Source organism: Lissotriton helveticus, chromosome 4_1 (genome assembly GCF_964261635.1).
Source record: "Lissotriton helveticus chromosome 4_1, aLisHel1.1, whole genome shotgun sequence".
Lineage (NCBI taxonomy): Eukaryota > Metazoa > Chordata > Amphibia > Caudata > Salamandridae > Lissotriton > Lissotriton helveticus.
The window spans coordinates 1,350,434,756-1,350,447,422 of NC_136063.1; positions in this window are offsets into that span (position 1 = coordinate 1,350,434,756).

The window sequence follows — 12,667 nt, forward strand, 5'->3', positions numbered from 1 at the left end:
CCTACCTGGGACACGAAATTGGAGAACAAGGGGTGACTCCGAAGAAGGAAAATGTCAAGGCGATCGGCGATGCTCCCCCGCCGACCAGCAAGGAGGAGGTCAGATCGTTCCTCGGCATGGCCGAGTACTATAGCAAATTCATTCAGCACTTCGCATCGAAGACACACCACATGCGGATGCTGACGAGAGAAAAGACGGCATTTGTATGGTCAGAAGAAACCCAGAAGGAGTTTGAAAGCGTCAAGAAGGAGATAGCCCAAGCCATACCCCTCACGGGTTATGACCCACAAGGACGGACAACAGTCACTACAGACACCAGCGACAAAGGACTGGGAGCAGTCCTTATGCAGGACAGAGAAGGAGGTGCAACGGAAACCATCAGCTTTGCTTCCAGGGCCTTGACGGACACAGAAAAAAGGTTCAGTGTCATCGAGAAGGAGATGCTGGCGGTAGTTTGGGCCTTAGGAAGATTTTGCCAATTCCTGTGGGGCACAAGGTTCCGGCTGAGAACAGATCACAAGCCGCTGGTGAAGGTCCTCACGTCCAGTGGGCATGCCAGCGCCACACCGAGGATAGCGAAAATGACGCTAAAGCTGTTGGAATACCGCTACGATGTGGAGTACATCCAAGGGAGGAGGAACAAAGTAGCAGACTATCTGAGTAGAGCGTCGGCGATGGATGAGGCGGAAGGAGCTAAGATAGAAGAAGATGAAATGGTAGCCCTGATGGAGGATCCAGAGAGAGTAATCAGCAGCCAAGAATGGGAAGAAGCATACAATGCAGATAAGAACCTCCGACAAGTGAAGGAGTACATCACAGGAGGATGGCCGGAGAAGAAACATGTGAGTGGCGAGATGAGAAGGTACTACGAGGTGCGAGAAGAATTCTCGTTGGACGACAAAGGAATCTTCGTGTACCGAGGAGACAAGGTGGTACCCCCAGAAGGATTAATCACCAGACTGCTAGCTGTCCTGCACGAAGGTCACCTAGGTATTGGCAAGATGAAGTTGAGAACTAAACAAGGCTATTGGTGGCCTGGGATGGACACGCAAACAGAACGCCATGTGAAGGAATGTGGCTAATGCCCACAAGCTGACAAGACCTTGACACCGCTGAGACCATCCATAGGAAGGTTTGACACCCCTAGAAATCCATGGGAGGAGCTCTCCATTGACATTCTGGGTCCCATTCTTGATGACCAAGGTACCCCGAAGTACGTATGTGCTCTGATAGACAGATACTCAAAATGGCCAGAAGTCCTTGTCAAAGAAGAAATGGACACGGACACCATACTGAAGTTCCTCACCACCATCTTCCTCAGGGAAGGCATCCCAAAATGTGTGTTAAGTGACAATGGACCACAATTCACATCCGACAAGTGGTTAAAGTTCATGGAAAGGAATGGAGTCTGCTCCAAACACACGTCCATATACCATCCGGCAGGAAATGGACAAGTGGAACGGTTTAACAGAGTCTTGATGGGGTCCATCAGGCTGCCATATTGGTGGGGAAGGACTGGGAAAAGGAAGTACTACATATGGTATGGGTAGGCTGTCCTGTTTTCAGTTTCTATTTTTGGTAAATTCTGGTGGGGTTTTTTCAGTGTTTTCAATATCTTAAAAAGCAGTTGTTATCAGTGGTTACACATTTTCACGCCACTAAAAACATCAGAAAAAGTGTTTTTCCGGTGTTTATGGAACGTTTTGCTTTTATCATTGCTTGCTTTCTGCATTGAAAGAACATGGTATATAGACAGTGTACGTATAGTGTATATGAGGTCCAAAGAGATTTTTGCAAATTAATCTTATTGTATTACACCATACCATACTTCTTCAGTGAGTCTTTTGTCATGTGCGCTCGCACTTTCTTTCCCATGTAAACTTTTGTGAAAAGGCCCTCTCAGCATTCATAGCCCCTTGGGCTGAGAACCTTCAGCTAAGGGACACAGTTGGGGTGACTCTTTCTTTGATGCCACATAAAGCACGAAATGATAATTATTAGCATTTTAGTTCCTGGGCATAAGAAAATAGTGCACCAGAATGGACTAAAAAGTCAATAGCATCCCTCTTTAACTCTGAAGATTGTAAAGATGCTTTCAGCATACCATCTAACAAGTGGCAAGGATCTCCTACAGGGAATCACTTCAGCTCGGGTATCAATTTTGACAGGTCATCACACAATTTTTTTTATACGTAGCTGAATCACTGCAAATACAAACAATATCACTCCAATCTTTGATGAACTTGTAAAGAACATTTTTTGCAGAGCATAACAAGTGACACTGTGTACCATATTTTCCAAAAGTCTGGTGTCACGTTTTCACCACTATCCCAGATGCTTGGTGATATATATATACTTGTCACTATACCTTGCATTTAATGTTTAAAGCCTGAGGTGTTGGCAATTCACCTTTTATCAATACTGACTCACTAGAACCTATGGTCTGATGTATTAAGGGTTTTTACCCATTCTCTGTGGGTAAATGTGATGACACATATTAGGAAAGATTCTTATGAAACAAGCCATTTTACCTATCAGTGAAAGAATCAAATGCGGCCAAAATATCAAATATGAGTTTGATATGTCCTGATTCTCTACAGTTTATAAAACAATTAAACTAGTCCTAAAACTTGAAACTAAACCCTGCATCTTTAGACCAAAGGCCCTAAAACTGAAAAAAGTAAAAGGAAGAAGAAACAATATTTTAGTGGCATCCCTAAAGAACAAACCTCAAGCAGAATAATGTTAGCCAGTCTTTCTTACTGCTAGCTTCTATAACAAAGTTACATGTTATTGACCCCTTCAGTAAGAGCAAAATTACTCTTTCACTTTCTTTTTTCTTTCTTTGAATGGCTTTTAGTTTGTGGTTGTGCAGGTGTTTTTTCAGTGTTTATATGTTTTCACCAGTGAGGGCTATTTTTCTTTCAGTGGGATTTTATCAGTTATTATAGGTTTAAAGCTAAAACCCCACAGCCTAGGTATGGGCCTACCGAATCACCCCTACAGGAACAGGGTACAGCCCCTTCCAGATCCTTAGAGGACGTGATCCGTTTACCAAGGATAACAGGGCGTGGAAGGACAAGACGATGACCAGTAAGTGGTCCCCGGCGGTGGTACAAGCTAATCTAGAAAAAGCCCAGAAAATATATTCAGAACACTACGACAAGAGAAGGAATGTGAAGGACACACAGTTAGAAGAAGGAGAATGGGTGAGAGTCAAGTTGGCCACGCTTCAACGCAAGGGAGACAGCAAGTATAGCAAACCTCTCCAAGTCCGAGAAGTGTTGGGCCGAGCCGCCAGATCGAGTGACGGAAACGTGTGGTTCCAAGATCGCATGGCTAGGTGTAACAAAGTAATGCAATGGGCCCCAGAGGCACGAAAACCTGAAGCACTGGCTCAAGGCACAGAACAGCAGAACACCGATGAACAAGAAGGAGAAGAAGACAACGCAGAAATAGATTGGGGAGCAGAAGGTGTAAGCACCCCACGGACTATCCAACCTGGCCTAAGACCTGAAGAACTGAATGGCCGAGAGAGAGAGTTGGCCCACGAAGATAAGAAGGCGGAGTCGATAAGTAAGGGAGAGAAGGCAGTCATATCCACTCCGGTAAGGTGCACCAGAGGTGGGCGCAGGGTAGTGAGACCGGCCAGTTTTAAAGACTTTGAAATGGGTGAAGGACTATAATGCCCCATAGACTGAATGTGGTCGTTGGACAAAAGGGGGGAGATATGTAGTGTTGCCGCTCTAGTGGTTCACGCTACGTCACCACGTAGCGTGAACGGCGGCCATTTTAGGTCACGCCTGTGAGCGCGAACAGTCAGGTGTCGGAGCTGTGATAGACAACACGCTTGGCGCTCCGTGTGCGAGAACTGCATAATTGAATAAACAACCTCCTATACCCACAACCTTTAGTCTGCCTCATATGTACAACGAAGCAACACCACAGTATGGAACTGGGTCTTGTCTCTATGACCAGTCCTCTCTCCATTTTTACGACGGCACGCTTTAAAAACGACGTGCCTTACCACTTCCTGTATCGGCCGCAATATACATTTTGTCTGGAGTTGAGATGGTGACAGGATGCGGCGCACAGGGATACAAAAGTTAGGAAGTAAGTGAGAACCAGGAATTATCAGAGACGAATGACCAGTCTGCAAGGCATTTTGTCAAACTTGTCTTTGTATATTTAAGTACTTTATTTCTTTAATAAAACGCCTGACGTTTATCTTGGCCTTGTAATGAATTATGGCCCAGATGGTTTTATCAGGGAGAAGTGGTCCCCTTGGAGGATTCTTTTATGATATGTCTAATCATGTCTAAACATGTATGTTTAGTGAATTTCTTTTTCGCCCCGGCTCAGATTACCTTTGCAAAAACGTTGGACCTACAGGTGTAATGTTTCATCCTCGTTCTGATGTTATTTATTGCAATTGAGATCATGTAAGAGACACCGGTAGCTTAAGGGCAGCTCGCTCTCTTTCCATTATTTATGAGCCCTTGTTTTTGATGGGTTTTTGCCTAATTCAATATTGAGGCAAGCGATTTTTGTCCTTGCGCTGGGTTTTCATTACGAATCTTTGACCACGATCACGGGTTGGTAGTTCTTGAGACAGGAGTGAAGGATGCTATTTAGATATGGAATTCTAGCTGGTCTTCTGTTTATCTAATTGGGAGTGAATTTTTTTTTCATGGTTTCTTTTGATTTTCCTGCAGTAATTGAATTGTTCACTCCGAACATGATTCCGCCACCAGATGTCGGGCACACCAACCTCCTGATATTCTTATTGATTTTGCAGCCCTAGATGGCTCATTTTCCTATTGACTAAGGTTTAAGAAATGTCTTGGGACCGTTTTCGGCATACCGACAGATATGAGGGTTTCATTATTTTATAACCTTAATTGAGGCAGGAATCCATCCCAAACTTTTTGCAAACCTATGTATTCATATGAGCAATTTTTCTTTGACAATGTTATGGTCTCCCCCTAAATTGCGGCATTTTTTGGTCCAATACACAAAGATTGCTGTTCCTCCTTCGTGTACATTACAGAGATCCATTGAGGTGACTGGCTAGCCTGTTTTTCATACAGTTTAAATTTTTTTTTATTTTTATAGTTTTCCGATTCCTTTTCACTATCTTTGGAATTCTTGGGTATTAGGTCTTTTTCAAATTTTTTTCTTCTCTAATCACCATTTCTGATCTTCTTGTAACACACTCGGTAGTGAGCATCATTTTAAAATTATCTATTGCAAACCTATGTATCTATTTCATTTTTGGGAAAAGACAGTGGGCGCTCTCATATTCGTAGTCTCTGTCCTAAAAATGACCCTTAAAGTACTTGTGGGTCGAAACGCCGTTGACGCTTAAAACATGGCCTTATTAAGAGAGGACACAATTGTTATATTGTGTATTTTTATATTTGTTGTTTTGTTTCTCTGCCACTGATTGTTCAGTTTACACTTGCCAGTGTTCATATTTCTATCATTGTTTGTGTAACTGTATGAGCACCCTTAATATTGTGTTCTCCCTTTTTAGTCTTATTTAATTTTCTATTAGAAATTATCCTTTGAGATTATTTATGTACATGGTTATTGTGAGATTCAGTCAGCACTGTTTTTCTCCTTCTTCTTCTCAATTCTTTTCTTTTTTCTATATAATTTGTTCTGTAGTTTGTTATTTTAGCTCATGAACCACTGTTTGGAATACAGTATATACTGCCCCAGGTTCTTGTTCTAGGGTTACCCTTGTTGTTTGGAAATCAAATCAACAGTAAAGCAGAGTTGGAATGTCCTTAATGACAAACAGTGAACGAAGTGCAAAGATGTATTGGATTTGCCATTTTTTATACACAGTTTCTTCCGTTGCAGGAATTCTGGGTAAAAAAAGGGGATGGACTTCATTAACAGAAATTTTTAGTGGCCTGATCTAATAACATTAAATGCTAAAGAATATATTGAAAGATGTGCAGTGTGTGAACATGTACAGCTTCCAACTGTAGGAGAATTACAACCTTTCCCAAACCTCATAGACCACGAATAGGGCCTCCGAGAAAACAGTATTACCGATAGTGGGACCCAGGAAAAAACTAATGCATAGAGAATGTATCAGGCACTTTAAGCCCACCAGTTATCATTCAAGGACATATGATGATTTGTCAGAAACCATTTAAAAGTCCAGTACCGGTAGGTTGCGTTAGCAGAATTAATCAGCATTCTCTTGTTCTTAGAAATATCAACCACATATGCTACCAATACAAGTTCCTTCTTCCTCAGTCCCTATGGTAACTGCTCTCTGCTTCAACTTCAGAAAATATAGACAGCAATACACTAAAATCAGGTGCAGGGAATCATAGCATTAAAACTATTTGTTGAAAAACATAGGAAAAAGACACCACACTATTAGAAGGGGGTGGAGTTTTATTATCCACCAAAGATAGAACCATTCCTCATTCAGTTACCCTGTTTAATCCTCGCGTGTTGAGCCGTTCACAATTGAAGGAAAAGTTCTGTGGTACACATAGCACTTCACACAGATTGGCACATTCATTCCATCTTTCACTTCTCCGTAAAAAGCAGCCTTGCACGACACAGTTAGTAAAACTCCATCAGTGCTAGTATATGTGGTACCTGAATATGAGGTGGATAAGATCGTGGATTCTCATATCCATTGGGGTCCAATTACAATATCTTGTGGCCAGCTAAAAATACAATGTGTGTGAAAAATCTTACAAACATGACACTGTGGCTTCTGTGTACACCACAAAATGATGGATTTAACACATTTACCAAAAAAATTGCATATAATTGGCAACCTAATTTTTATATGTTACAAAAAGTGCAATTTCTAGCTCAACTATATAAGATTTATAATTCCAGATAACCAGAAAATATACAAAATGTTTTGTGTGTTTGTTGCATAATTAACATATTGTTGCTGCATAAGTGGGTCCTAAATGCAGCATAAACCTAGTAGCCTTGGCATTGGTAACATTTTGTAGAGTAGTTTTGGGACAGATGATTACATTCATTATTCACAGTGTATTGTGAAAAATTGTACACGCACACACACACACATTTCTAATCATCATATAAATCCCTTGATTACAATGTTGGACCATAATATTACATATGTTACTCGCTATGTATTTTTTATATTACTTGATTTTTAGTTGATTTTTCAACCCTTTACAAAAACGTTGATCATTTGAGCATCATTCATTTAGTTTTCAATATTTACCTGGGACTTCAGATATGTCTGTCAATGGTTTGAGAAAAGTGTTTCATTAAGGAAACTGTGTTAATAAGTATATGCATAAATCTTTTGCCTATATAGACACTAAATTATGAAACTCCCTTCCCGTGGTCCTCAAAGATTTCCCTTCTGTAACTGATTTTAGGAAGAAACTGAAAACATGGATGTTTAGGTATCACGTTCAGTTTCCACTAGGTTCACTGTCTTCTGCCCTCTTGTCTTCTTTCTATTGTTTCCTCTCCTCTAGTCTGATCTATGGTCAAGCACGGGGACACACCGTTGCGGTGTAACCAAGTGCTTTACAAATTATATTATTATTATTGTTATTAATATTAAATGTGCATTATCAGTCAAAATTTAAGCGCACTGCACCTTGTAAGGAACCAAAAAATGTATTCTAAAAGTGCTTTTCTTTTTCAGTACATTGACAATCTAGTGTTGCTTTCAAAGATATATATGAAAAAAATAATAAAGTGCAGTGTGGGACAGTGTGGACGTTTGCTGAAAGGGTTCTGTATTTACAATGTTTTCATACACAAGGGTGGATTTATTGATAGATGGTTGCATCAAATATGGGCTTGCAATGGCGAGCTTCCTGGCATATTAGAAAATGCTCTGAGAGCAGCACTTTATTTGTAAAAGTACTTTGTATCAGCACTGAAAGAATTGGTGTGTTAACAATCCATTTAAGCTTTTGATTTGTTTTGAGAAGCTAAATATCACGCAAATAAAATGAAGTCACCACTTTGAATTATGAAACTTACAGCCACATGCATCATTGTTGGTATTTGCGATTCCTAAATTGCGAAAATTAAGGAATCGCAATTTAGAAATCACAAATACCTATGCATTAAAAATTCACAATTTTTTTTGCGTTTTCTTATTTTTCCTTATTTGCGATTCTCAATTTTGCGAATCGGAAATAAGGAATCCCTTTACATTGATTCCTATGGGCCTAGAAGGCATTCTCATTTTGCAATTCGCAATTAAGGAATCGCAGAATGAGAATGCAATTTCAAGGGTGCAGGGGGGGTCCAGAGGACCCCCCTGCACCCCTGAAATGTAACATAAAGTCCATTTTTCACACATACATGCCCCAAGGACATGTGTGTGTGTGTAAAATGGAAGTTTCAAAAATGCACTTTTGTGCAGTTTTGAAACTTTTCACAAATTACCATAAAGGTTGACTTCATGGTAATTTAACACTTCTAATTTGCGAATTCGCATTTTTTTTAGATGATGCATTGCATTTAAGAAATTGCAAAATTGCGATGTCTTAAATGCAATCGCAATTTAAGAAATCGCAAAAAAATTGCGAAAAAAAAACTTGATGCATCTCAAAAATTGGATTTGCATTCGCACCGTTTGCGAATGCAAAAGCCAATGATGCATGTGCCCCTAAGTGTACACTTTATTTCTCTTTATTATGAAACTAGCAGCCCGTCCGGACGTTGTCCGGATATGAATTGCTGCTGGCCAGTAGTATATTGTTTTGTAGGATTTCGTTTTGATAGCATTTCCTATCTGTAACAGGCCTGTGAAACGCTCCGATTCACAGTGCACTGCTGATGCACTTAAGAGTGCGCGTTTAGTAGTGTGTGAACTCGAGTTTCCCTACTTTATTTTTCCTTGCAATATTATATAGCGCGAACTCGACAACATGGCATGAGCACAATTTACATTACAGAAGAACACATTCATTTGTGGTAGGCACGGGGAGACAAAGCGATTTGCCTAGAATCACAGGATGTTGAGCTGATGCCGAGATTCGAACGTGGCTCCCCAGCTCTAAAGATCGCAATTCTAGAACTTGTGGCGGGAGGTGTGTCTAAAAGTGTATGTCGGTACTGGTCATCAATGAGAGAGACCTGTGCATTTTTCAAATCGGTGGTGAAAAAATATGAGTATGTTGCTGGAGATGTGGGCCGCCGTGCCACCGATGTACTTACCGGGGGAGGGTAAACACCCATTATTCCACAACTTTCTTTCCGCATACCATCACTCTGCATACTTTCATTACGAAAGTACCATGACTCCGCAATGCCATTATAACGCATGGCATTACATTTTATATGCTTTTACCACGCATACATTTACAACGAAATTCGTTGTAAATGCATGAATGGTAAAAGCATGGTTTTTTTTTAAGGTTTGGATAAGGTAAGTATGGGTACAGGGGTATATGTTTTGGGGCACTGAGGTATATGTTTTGGGGTGTTTGGGTATTTTAAGGGTTCAGATATAGTTTTGGGGTATGGGGTACAGGGGTAGTTTTAGGGTTTAGGGATAGGTATGGGTTTTGGGGTACAGGGGTATTTTTAGGGTTCTGGGCTAGGTTTGGGTTTTGGGGTATAGGGGTATTTTTAGGGTTCAGGGCTAGGTTTGGGTTTTGGGGTACAGGGGTATTTTAAGGGTTATGGGGTAGGTTTTGGTTTTGGTTTTGGGGTACTGGGTTATTTTTATGGTTCAGGGCTGGGTTTGGGTTTTGGGGTACATGGGTATTTTTAGGGTTCAGTGGTAGGTTTAGGTTTTGGGGTACAGGGGTATTTTAAGGGTTCAGGGCTAGGTTTGGGCGGGTACAGGGGTATTTTAGGGTTCAGGGGTATGTTTGGGTTTTGGGGTACAGGGGTATTTTTAGGGTTCAGGGCTAGGTTTGGGTTTTGGGGTACAGGGGTATTTTTAGGGTTCAGGGATAGGTTTGGGTTTTGAGGTACAGGGCTATTTATAGGGTTCAGGGCTAGGTTTTGGTTTTGGGGTACAGGGGTATTTTTAGGGTTTAGGGATAGGTTTGGGTTTTGGGGTACAGGGTATATTTATAGGGTTAAGATGGGTTAGTGTTTAAGGGTGTTGGGGTATTTTAAGGAGTACGGGTGGGTTATGATTATAGGGTGCATGGGGTATTTAAAGGGAGCATGTTGGACACCCGGAGCTGGAATGTACAGAACCAGGGAAGAAAAAACAATGAAATATTGGGCACATCGCTCGCTTTTTTTTTCTGTAATCCCGCGCCCCGCACACGCCCTCGCCCCCAGCACACGCCCACAGCACACAATATGAGACATGGCATGAAGGGCGGAACATACCAGACGCCCCCAGCGTTTGTCACGCCCTCAGCACATGCCCACAGCACAACGCAGACATGCCCACAAGGGACTACTTTGCTGGCACGGTTCTTTTACCTTATAAATGTATATGGTGGGTGTCTGCATAGCCTATGTTCTTGTGCTGCAACTGCCCTTTCCAACACTGTATTGGGTGTTGTGATTGGTGCTGTGGTTCCTGAGATTACCCGCCTCAAAGTTTTGGGCTCTCTCTTTATTATATTAGTATAGATAAAAGCATTGAAACTCCTAGAAAGCATTACATAAAAAAGCTTACTTTGAGTGAAAAAATGAATTAAACCTACAATAAAATTTTAACCACAATACTCAAATATATAACATGCATTTAATTATGATTAATTACAATAGCATTTTCAAATTTAAATATAAACCAAACTTATCAAGACTATTATTATTAACAAACAAAAGACTATCCAGCCAATTCCTAACAAATGTACCAACAAAATTAACTATTGATTTTCTAAAAAAATAAAATGTAGTTTAATTATTTTCATTGATATATAAATGAAATATGATCCCCAGAAACTGACAAAAACAAATTAAATATTTAAAACTTAAAGAAAACCAACTTAAATTTAAAAACATATAAACCTATAAATAATTTCCAGCCATAAGTACAAAAAAAATAAACAAACAAATTAAATCCAACAAAACATATCTGTCATTATTGCAAAGTATATTAAAATGCATGACATTTAAGTATACTATAGTTTAATTAAGCTATTATTGACAAAAATAAAAATACATTTTTTGTACCTTTAATACTGTCACTCACAATATTTTCATAGTCCGATTATTGTTTCTGTGATATTCTTGTACAACAATGTTTAATACTCGCTATTCAGGACCCTACCTCATTGCCTAGTCTCATCATACCTGAAAAGAGAAGGCATCACAGAATTCATTTATATAGACCAGTCACATTACTTCTTTTTAGACTAGATTTCATAATAACAGCCTTATTTCAAAACCTATCTAGAAAACTAGCCCAACTTATATCCATCTTAATATACACAAGGATATTAAGAGTAGGAGGCTGTGAAATTACTGTTTTTTTGCGCAGATGACATGCAATTGAGTGGTCATTCTTAATCAAAATTGTATTTTTGGTATGCTCTTGCATTCAAAAGTCATGCAAGAATGTGTTTAATCTATTTTCAATTCAGTTTCTGAAATCACACAATCTACATTGCTAGTGCCAAACAATGTTCAGTTAAACTGTTCCCACTAGAAACTTTCTACTCAAACCAGCAAACAACTGCAAGTTTTGAAAGGCTGTTTGCACTCACTCTTTTTGCAAGTCCTAAAAGTTAAGAAACAGTTGATGACTGCAGCGTGTATGGTCCCACATGCCCATGCCAAAGCCACATGGCAGAGAAAGGGGGCACTACTCCATTGACATAGCTGCATGGGTAGGAATCTCTGGTGACAGAAGAAGCAGTCTGCAGAAAGAGCCACCATGTGCACCACTTTTGTTTGATGGCCAAGCCACCAACCTCCAGTCGCACTTGAATCATGTGTCCCAGCCACTCCTACTTCAAGTAGCACTATTTGGTTGCATTGGGCCAGAGGTATGTTCCAAAATCTGGCAACACAGTTTCTGACCACGGTTAGCACGGGTAGGAGAGGACTAAGTTGCTCCCACCTTCGGGATGGAGCCAAAGATAGGCAGTGTGAACTCACCAAAAGCAGGAGATGAAAAGAATACTGCCGGTTCCATAACTGGTCCGGCAAAGATGAGGGGGGCTGTCAGGGCAGCAAGGGCCATCATCAAAGTAACTTTATACAGTTTGAATTAGATCATAAAAGTGCAATAATAACTTCATTGCATACATCAATCAGTCAATAAAATCATCATAAATCAGCATTAGTAAGATGAAATCAATAAAAAGGCAAGGCAGGTTAATGCATCAGGTACATGATCACCAGTTCCATCCTGGACTATACATACAAAAGAAAATGGACATGATAAAAAATATTAGCCAAAAATATAAGCCATTCAGACATTCTGTCCAACCTAGCACATACATAGTAGAACCCCAAAATACTAACTAGAAAGTAACAAATTAAAATAAAGTGCATTACATTCATAGCCAACAGGCCCAACAGGACCAAGATGTTCATAAAAAATATCAAACAATAGTAAAGTGCATACTGCATAATGGATCAGGCCAGCCCAAATTCATATCAAGCGTAATCCACAATCTCAATGATGCGGTCAGAAAACATGCAATGACATAGGTTGTATAAGCTAAGCATCCGGTAGTAACTGAAGGTGCATAAGAGCAGGCTT